This window comes from Rhinolophus hipposideros (assembly GCF_964194185.1).
Source record: "Rhinolophus hipposideros genome assembly, chromosome: 4".
Classification (NCBI taxonomy): Eukaryota; Metazoa; Chordata; class Mammalia; order Chiroptera; family Rhinolophidae; genus Rhinolophus; species Rhinolophus hipposideros.
Window position 1 is genome coordinate 70984648 of NC_138050.1, and position 9595 is coordinate 70994242.

At 38.3% G+C, this 9595-nt stretch overlaps 1 pseudogene across 1 annotated transcript; it reads left to right on the forward strand.

Annotated features, from left to right (window-relative positions):
* Positions 1–4427: 4427 nt before the first annotated feature.
* Positions 4428–6813, forward strand: LOC308496902 (stress-70 protein, mitochondrial-like; annotated as a pseudogene). Its single transcript has 2 exons — positions 4428–5238; positions 5608–6813. The product of its transcript is annotated as a stress-70 protein, mitochondrial-like (transcript).
* Positions 6814–9595: the final 2782 nt, after the last annotated feature.

Below are 9595 nucleotides of genomic sequence, written 5' to 3' on the forward strand. Positions count from 1 at the left end.
CTGTTTCAAGCAGAAAAGAAAAAAGAAAAAAATTACGAAGGCATTATACACTAACAACATTATTAGAAGGGTTATATGAGTGCTATATTGAGTAGATTCTAGACTAAACCTGTATAGAAAGGTGGGAATCAGAAAACTATTACTGGAACTCTGGCCTTATATTACATATTGTATGCATATAGGTATGATCCATAGATCAGAGACATATTATCTGTGCTGACTCAAAAAACTTTCAACGTCAACAAAGCTAGTGATTGAATACTGGTAGGTTGTTGCAAAACCCCTCAATTTCCTCATGCCTCCCAATAAGCGGGAAGGAAGAGGTAGTAAGTGTAACAGGATGACGTTTGACTCACTTCTGTCTTCCTGGTTTTATGGAGTTTTTTATATTTGGTAAAACCTGATTCACCACCAATTCTCTAGACATTTCCCAGATTCTGTGAGAGGCAGTTTGGGAAGCTATATCATAGTAGAAAGATTGGAGATGCTGAGTGCCATCCAGGATGCCCACTAAATGACCCATATCTACCACATACCAGTTAGAGCTTCCGTGTTGCCTAAATGGGAACTGTGCTATCAGGGATGTCTGAATTGAAGAAGTTGCACTGAATTCCTCCAGAAGAGAGAATGACATTTTTCCTCCGCTTTGATCTTGACATTTTTCCACAAGAATATCAAAGCAGTATTAGTTGTTATCATATGCCTTCAAAGATGTTTAATGAAGCAGCACTATTAAATTCTACCTTCTTGCTGCATGATATAGTTATGAATCTAAGAAGAGATGTATATGAAACTTAGACAAATCTTAATGATAAACTCAATACTGCACTCTGAATTTTTCCTTAACACTGCAGGTTTTTGTCAGTGAGTCATGTTTATCTCCTTAATTTTTGGTTGTTGTGAATTCTTATCCTCCATAGCAATTTATCAGTATTTTAAAGAGTTTGGCAGACCATATTTCCTAAAATGACACAAAAATAACTCCCATTCCTTGTGTTCTTTGGTGATGTCTATTTCACTATGACCAACAGAATTAAAAGATATTGGCATTCTGGGACTTTTAAGACCAAGCGCTAGGAATGCATGGTGTCCATCTTCGTTCCCTAGAGGAAGCCTCCCAACATGCAAGGAATTGTGAAACCACCATGCTGTGAGAAACACCAAGCTAGCCATAGAGGCCATGTGGAGAGAGAGAAAGAGATAACTAACTGCTCTGAACTATTCTCGTCATTTCAACTGAGTCAAAGACACATAGAAAAGAAACAATCTTGAAAATGCCAGGCCTCTGTGTCAGCACAGTGGCAACCCATGTGGAACAGAGAATAGTTCCCCTAGTATTCACCACCCAATACAGTGTAAGTGTCTGACATTAAACTTTTGATTGCTAAGACCTCCATTATAAAATGCATTCATCTTGAATAAACATATTGCCAGTTGTACAACACAGCTACCAGCAAAGCAACCAGATAAGGAATTAGCCTGGCTGTGGAAGAGAGACTATTCTGTGACTTTATGCTATTTGGCCCATGAGCTGGACCCAGACCAAAACGGAGATTGCTTATTGCAAAACCCCCTTAGAGACTGTCTATCATAACTCATGTTCATTCTGACATAAATCAGCACCCTTCCCTTTTCTCCTGCTGAGCTGGTTCCTGGAACAGGTTGTTGTCCTGACATGGTCAAGCATATAAAGTTATTTCCACACCTGGTAGCATTTGTGTACTAGTACCTATAACTATATCCCTTTCAACCCCAAATAATTGTCTGGTCCTGATCAGCAGTCCAGAGAATATCCATTTCAACCTGCAGCTGCCCAAAACTCACCTTCTATGTACATTTTTCTTAATAAACTCTGTTAGTTGCCAAATTCGAGGGACCTGCTTCTTTCTTTGGTGTTTTGTTGCCCTCCACTCAAAAAGGTAGATTTCTAGTCTCAGGGTTTTCCCTAGGTCTGAGTCTACTAACACTACCCCAACCCAAGAAAGCCCCCTCTTTCAGAAAGCCCTGGGAAACCAAGATAACTGTATGAGTGACCCCACCTTTCTCTTCCTGTGCCTTAATTCCCACTTCTATGCTTTATATTAGCCAATTCAGAATAAACCTGCAAAACCCTAGGTACTCCAGCTTTGGACGCCAATAAAGGCATAGCCAAGGTCTGTTCTCTCTCTCCCCGCCCCCCTCCCCTCTCTCTCTCTTTCCCTTGAACCTCACTGTGTGGCCCGCAGGCATGCCATGTACCCTACAGGACTTGTGAGTAATAAATATTGTTCCTCAAAGTTCCCTGATGGTTTCTGCTGCAGTGTGTCCTGCAATTATAAGAACTGCAAGGGTCCAACCACAACACTGGCCCTAGTGGGAGAGATATCTGTGGGGGCTCCCAACACATAACACTGTCTGGGCCCAGCTGGGTAGCATCACTATTAACAGGCCAGGACCAACCCCCACATTTAAGTAAGAAACAGGAGCCACAACAAATAATGATTACTGTTTCAAGCCCCTCAACCCCACTGACCTGAAAATAAAACTAAAATAAATTAAAAAAAAACAACAAAAAACTTCAGCTACATTTTTAATACAAACAAAATATGGTTTTATGATTTTAACATAATAAATAAGAAATGTACACTGATATTTTAAAAGCAGGACTATATTTCAGGGATTTTATCACTTTAGATTAAAAGGAATTTTAAAAACATTCTTTTGTGAATTAAAGTATTTTAAGCATTTGTTTTTTTCAATGTTTTAACATATTACTGGAGCTCTGATATTTCTTATCTGAACTGTTTATTTTTCAAATTATTGATATTATAAGGACATTATCAAATTATGTAATTAGGAATAAAATTTGGTTTGTAACCTCTATTAGTGCCATTACATAAAGTTAAGAGATGAGGCTGTATTTCACTTCCGCTGTATTGTAAGATGAAAAAATATCAACTTATAAGCGACCTTCAATTGCTGAAATAAAAGGAGACGGTAAAATGCTGTATCAAAACCAGCTTTCCTTGCAACTAGCAGTCCTGAGCAAATGAAAAGACATGGTCACATATTTAAAACACATTTTAAAATCATTTAAAACTGTGATGGTAGAAATCCACTAAGTTCTGTGGAAGTCCAATAGACTCTAGGAGCATTTTTTTTTTTTGCATTAAAAATGACAAATTTTATGTATGTTCAAACATTTTTAAGTCAGTAGTGAAAAATTGGTGAATGGTGAATAAATTTAACTGCAGTCCCTCACTATTGAGGGTTCTACTGAATCAAAGAAGATGGTTAGGTCAGTGTAATAAGTTTGATTCTCTTGAGGCTGACAGGAAAGCTTGAGCTTTCTCTTTTTTTAGGATCACTTACTAAGAAACTGACTTGCGTTGGCAGTGAATGTCTGAATCCTGAGAGACAGGAAAGAATATCTCCCTTTGGATCGACTCTCTTCTGGCATGTCTGAAAAATCCAGTGTTAGCCTGAGGAATAAAGTTACCACACATTACTAAATTCCCAACAGAAAGAAACTATTCCTGGGGGAAGTCTGTAACATTTAATTGGAGCACATTTGACAAGATTCCTTTCTCTCATTATAGGCTAATACTATCATAGTGTTCAGAGAGCCCTTTGAAAAACATATTAGTGCTCTAGGCCACTCCCTACCCCTCCCTATAGATAAGGCTGACTAGTCTGAAATAACCTTTGAAGGACTGGGCTGACAGCTTCAGATAAAAGTGTTTCTAATATATAGGACAGGGCTGGGAGGGAATGAACTGACGGTGAGGACAGGAAAGAAAGCAAAGGTTGAGGGAAATTAGCGAGTAGTGCTACAGAGAAATTCTCCATTACACTTTTCTTATCTGGGCTTATTAAAAGTTTGCCTAACTCTAGCTAGCAGAATCTAAAATAAATACATTGTTAATATAGCATTTAGAAAGCAACAATAATGAATATATGTGAAAACGGACCAGCATATCACAAATCCTAAAGAAATCAAGAAAGCTGCTGATGCTGACTACTGCTACTTAATTATTATCTTCCCATTACCATTAACCTTTGCTACAGTGCTGTTAGGCAAATGTTCTGTCCTCTGAATTCTAAGACAAACCCATTTTTAATAGGTATTTCATAATGGCTTTCCAGAGAATTTGGGAAATCTGAGATTTTACCTAAAATATTAATTTTCTATCCTAGTTAAATTCTGCAATTTTAAAATACATGCATGCACACTATTGGGGAAGGATCCTAATTCCAAAGTTTTAAGGTGAAATATTTCAGTGTTAAATAGAAACAGAATAATCATGGCCTTTTCAATAATATACATGATAGGTTTTTCCACCCCCTTACCACCCCCACCACTTCCATCCCCCTCCCCGCACCCCCAGTGCAGCTCCTGCCTGTCCCAGCGCCTCTTTGCTGTCTAGTACTCCCAGCACGTAGCTACCATGATAAGTGCCAGCTGAGGCATGGCTGCCCGTCTCATCACAGCTATAGTCTCCTGGGGCCCCACAGTCACCTGCCACCATGATGGCTGGAATAGCCTTAGTAATGAGATTTTTAGATTTGTTTCAAGGCAGGATTATGCATCAGAAGCAATCAAGGGAGCAGTTGTTGGTATTGATGTGGGTACTGCCGACTCCTTTGTGGCAGTTATGGAAGGTAAACAAGCAAAGGTGCTGGAGAATCACTCCTTTAGCTGTGGCCTTTACAACAGATGGTGAGTGACTTATTGGCATGCCAGCCAAGCGACACACTATTACCAACCCAAACAACACATTATATACCTCCAAGAGTCTCATTGGCCAGCGATATGATGACCCTGAAGTCCAGAAAGGCATTAAGAAGTTCCCTTTTAAATTAGCTATGTCTCCAATGGTGATGCCTGGGTTGAAGCCCATGGAAAACTCTATTCTCCAAGTCAGACTAGAGCATTTGTGTTGAAGATGAAAAAAAGTGCAGAAAATTACTTGGGGCATACAGCAAAAATGCTGTGATCACAGTTCCAGCTTATTTCAATGACTCTCAAAGACAGGCCATGAAGAATGCTGCCAGATAGCTGGACTAAATGTGCTTCAGGTAATTAATGAATCCACAGCTGCTGCTCTGACCAATGGTCTAGACAAATCAAAAGACAAAGTCATTGCTGTATATGATTTAGATGATAGAAGTTTTGATATTTCTATCCTGGAAATTCAGAAAGGGGTACTGAGGTGAATGAAGTCCACCAATGGAGATATATTTCTTAGGTGGGGAAGTGTGGGGACAGAGTCCCAGAGAGCAGTTTCTAGGCTCTCAGTCTCACGTGGAAAGGTGCTGGTTCGGTTATTAGATGGCCATCAGCTGTAATCAGATGGCCATCCACTGTGGCTGGGTGGTCATCAGCTCTTACCGGTTAGCCACTAGCCACTAATATAACTGCTGTGGCTACACTGGCAAGGGGGTGGGTTGTTTGGCAGAGAAGCGGATGACAGATTGTGGTTCCTGCTTCCTGTGTCTCCAACTCAACCACAAGCGAGCATATAGTGGTATGACTCCCCTATATGTGGCGCCATTGGTATTCCTTTTTGGCCTCACTATATCCTGCGTTCTGGTGCGGGAAGCAGGAATTGAGTCCCTGCATGACAGAAAGACTTTGACCAAGCCTTGCTACCATGCATTCATTGTGAAGGAGTTCGAAAGAGAGACAAGGGTTGATTTGATCAAAGTCAACATGGCACTTTAAAGTGTTCGGGAAGCTGCTGAGAATGCTAAGTGTGAACTCTCCTCATCTGGACAGAATGGCATCAACTTACCATATCTTACAATGGATGCTTCTGGACCCAAGCAGTTGTATATGAAGCTGACCCAGGCTCAATGTGAGGGGACTGTCATTGAGCTAATCAGGAGGACCATCGCCCCATGCCAAAAAGCCATGCAAAATGCAGAAGTCAGCAAGAGTGACATAGGAGAAGGCATCTTGGCATGACTAGATTACCCAAGTTTCAGCAGACTGGGCAGGAGCTCTTTGGCTGAGCCCCAAGTAAAGTTCTCAGTCCTGATGAGACTGTGGCCATTGGAGCTACCATTCATGGAGGTGTGTGGGCCAGTGATGTCACAGAAGTGCTGCTCCTGGCTGTCATTCCCCTTTCTCTGGGTATTGAGACTTAAGGAGGTATGTTTACCACACTTATTAACAGGGATACTGCTATTCCAACCAAGAAAAGCCAGGTGTTTTCTATGGCTGCTCATGGTCACACTCAAGTGGAGATTAAATTGTATCAGGATGAGAGAGATGGTTGGAGACAACAAACTTGTTGGACAGTTTACTTTGATTGGCATACTCCCAGCCCCTCAAGGAGTCCCTCTGATTGAAGTTACATTTGACATTGATGTCAATAGGATTGTGCATGTTTCTGCCAAAGATAAGGGTGCAGGATGTGAACAGTAGATTGTGATCTAGTCTTCTAGTGTGATAAGCAAAGATGATAATAAAAATATAGCTAATATTGCAGAGAAGTATGCTAACGAAGACAGGCAAAAGAAGGAATGAGTTGAAGCAGTTCATATAGCTGAAGGAATTATTCATGACACAGAAAGCAAGATGAGAGAACTCAAGGACCAACTGCTTGCTGATGAGTGCAACAAGCTAAAAGAAGAGAGATTTCCAAAATGAGGGAACTCCTGGCTTGAAAAGAGTGAAACTGGAGAACACATAAGGCAGGCAGCATTTTCCCTTCAGGAAGCATCATTGAAGCTCTTCAAAATGACATACAAAAGATGGCATTTGGGGGACAAGGCTCTGGAAGTTCTGGCACTAGGGAACAAAAGGAAGATCAAAAGGAGAGGGAATAGTGGTAGCAGTAAACTTTGGAGCCAAAAGGACAACATTATGATGTTTGGGAATCAAGGGATTTCCTGAGCAGAAATGGACAAACCAGTATTTTACTGTGTTTTTGTAGCATTCTATATATAATTTCCTTAATATGTAAATTTAGTGATGCTCATTTAATGAGTGATAATTCCAACAGCACAAAGTTCACAATGTTCCGTCCTCCACCTATCATTATTTTTCAGTTGCCCGTAAAAGAGGGGAAGATTATTTCTTAACCATGATAAAAATATAACACTGTCTTGTGCTGAAGAAACCATATTTTCCAGGGGTGAAACCATCTCACACACAGTAATGAAGGTAGTCAGAGACCTGGAATGAGACCATGTCGGGGATGAGATAGTTCTAGTTAGTGAGTATTGCTGGACCAGCCTGTGTGGTAAATGGTATTCTGCAGCGGAGGCCTTGCAAGGCAAGCTAGCTGTGCCACGTTCAGAGGTAGAGCAGGAGAAGCCAGATCAATAAGAAACTAAACTAGCTATTTATTTTATGTATAGCTTTTAAAACAAAATTGTAAGACTTTCTAATTTTCCTAAGGCATACTTTTCTAGCTACCTTCTGGCATTTGTCCGGTACCTGTATCCTTGACTGTTCTTTTTGATCCATTCTGGATTTTTAAAACAAATAAATATGAACAAAAAAACACACCACACACACACACGCACGAACACACTGGGGGGTACCAAAAAAAAAAGTATACAAATTTTAAGAAAGGAAAAAATGGCATTAATTGTAATACTCAATATATACCAATAACAAAAGATGAATACAAGTCATGTTTGACTTCTGCAATTACAAGAGGTGCTCAAAATGGTCACCATCAGCATCCAGACACTTCTGATTATGGCAAGCTACTGCTTGAGCATAGACAAAATCTCTTTGGCACCCCCAGTATATATAAAATATTGAGACAAAAAGAAGCACAATGTAGATTGAGTTTTCTAAATTTGACCTCCCTCGAGTTTCAGCCCATTTTGTATCCTTTTAGCAGTGCAGATTATTCCATTCAGACTCTATTCACCTATGAGCCTGAGAGAATATCTCATAAAAAAACAAAAAACAAACAAACAAAAAAACATGTAGGCTTCCAAAGAATATATTTTCATTAAATAAAATTTAAGTTAAGGGACTCAAACAGTAGAGGTTTGATGACTTGCTTTCCCCAAGAGATTTTTATGAAGGAACTAATTCACATTTACTTACATTTGTTTCTTAAAGTATACACTTACCTTGCCAAGGGGAAAATTTAAGCCATACTTTTAAAGCATCTCATTATTAATATTTTAGACCAGTTGGAAAGCTTCATGTTTTCTTTTTTAATAGATAGCTTTACATAATTAACTGAAAGCAACTTCATATCCTTACCCCATATGTAGCAACAAATAAGACAAATATTTAACTGATTCCACAGAATGTTAATATTTTTTATCACATTGATCTCCAGTGATGTGCTGGGAAATGTTTATTATCCAACACTCAAATAAATTAGGAAAATCAAAAAGAAAAAATAAAGCCTTGATTTTTTTTAATTTTTTTTTTAATTTTGCCCATTTGTTTGGTGTAAACATTCCCACAGTGGCCATTTTCAAGGTACAACCTGACAAAACCAAGTATGCATTTTGAAAAAAATGAACATAATTGTCTATGCTGATCTGATCTGAGCTATTTTCAGCATAACAATGGGTAAGTCCTTAGTCATAGACTCTTCAAATAATAAAAACAATTCCACAATAACATGTTTTCTGCTATTGGAATTTTCTAGGGTTATTTTTCCTTTTATGACATTTGCAGTAATACGATTTTAAAAAACAATAAGCAATGAAGATGATATTAAAATTAACCAGATTAAACACCTGAGATATATCAAATAGCATTATTTTTAAGCTGTTGTTTTCATTGTACCTATTTCTTTGCATTTGATTCCATTTCTTTTCTAGCTATTCATTTAATGCTTACAGAAATTAAAATGTATTATGCTTTCACAATCTGAGAATGTATCTTGAGGCCACTGAATATTCTCGATATGTCAAAAGTACCAGAGAGGTACCATTATTTAAAATATTAAAAAAAAAAAAAAGCATACAAATTTCAGTAAGAGACAATGATATTTCATTTGGTGGAAAATTACGGGTTTATTAATGTATAACAGTAGTTAAAAACACCTGAAAAAGGAATATTCATCATTCTCACAGTTTACTCATCTGATTTTACATTGTTACATAAATGTCATTTGAGAAAGAAGAGAATACAGACTATTAACCTAATTTAATCATAGCCAAGAACTAATAAAAATGTAAATTCAAAATATAGGCTAGTGACACTCTTATTCTGTGCAGAATAATGTGTTTTGGTCAATGATGGACCACATATAGGACAGCGATCCCCTAAGGCCATAACAATGCTGAAAAATCCCTGTCACCTAGTGACACTGTATTCTCCATAAGGTTGTAGTGCAAGGTGTCATGTGTTTGTAGTGATACTGGTATAAACAAACCTCTTGCACTGCCAGTCTTACAAAGTGCAGCACATACAATTATGTACAGTAAACAATAATTGATAATGATAGTAAACTATGTTACTGGTTTATATATTTACTGTGCTATAATTTTATTGTTGTTTTAAAATGCACTCTTTCTACTTATAAGAAAAATGTATGCTATAAAACTATATACCATGTTTTGATGCCAGCAGCTTCATATATCTTGTGTTTACTGCACCTCTTGATTGTATCATTTCTTGTGTCTG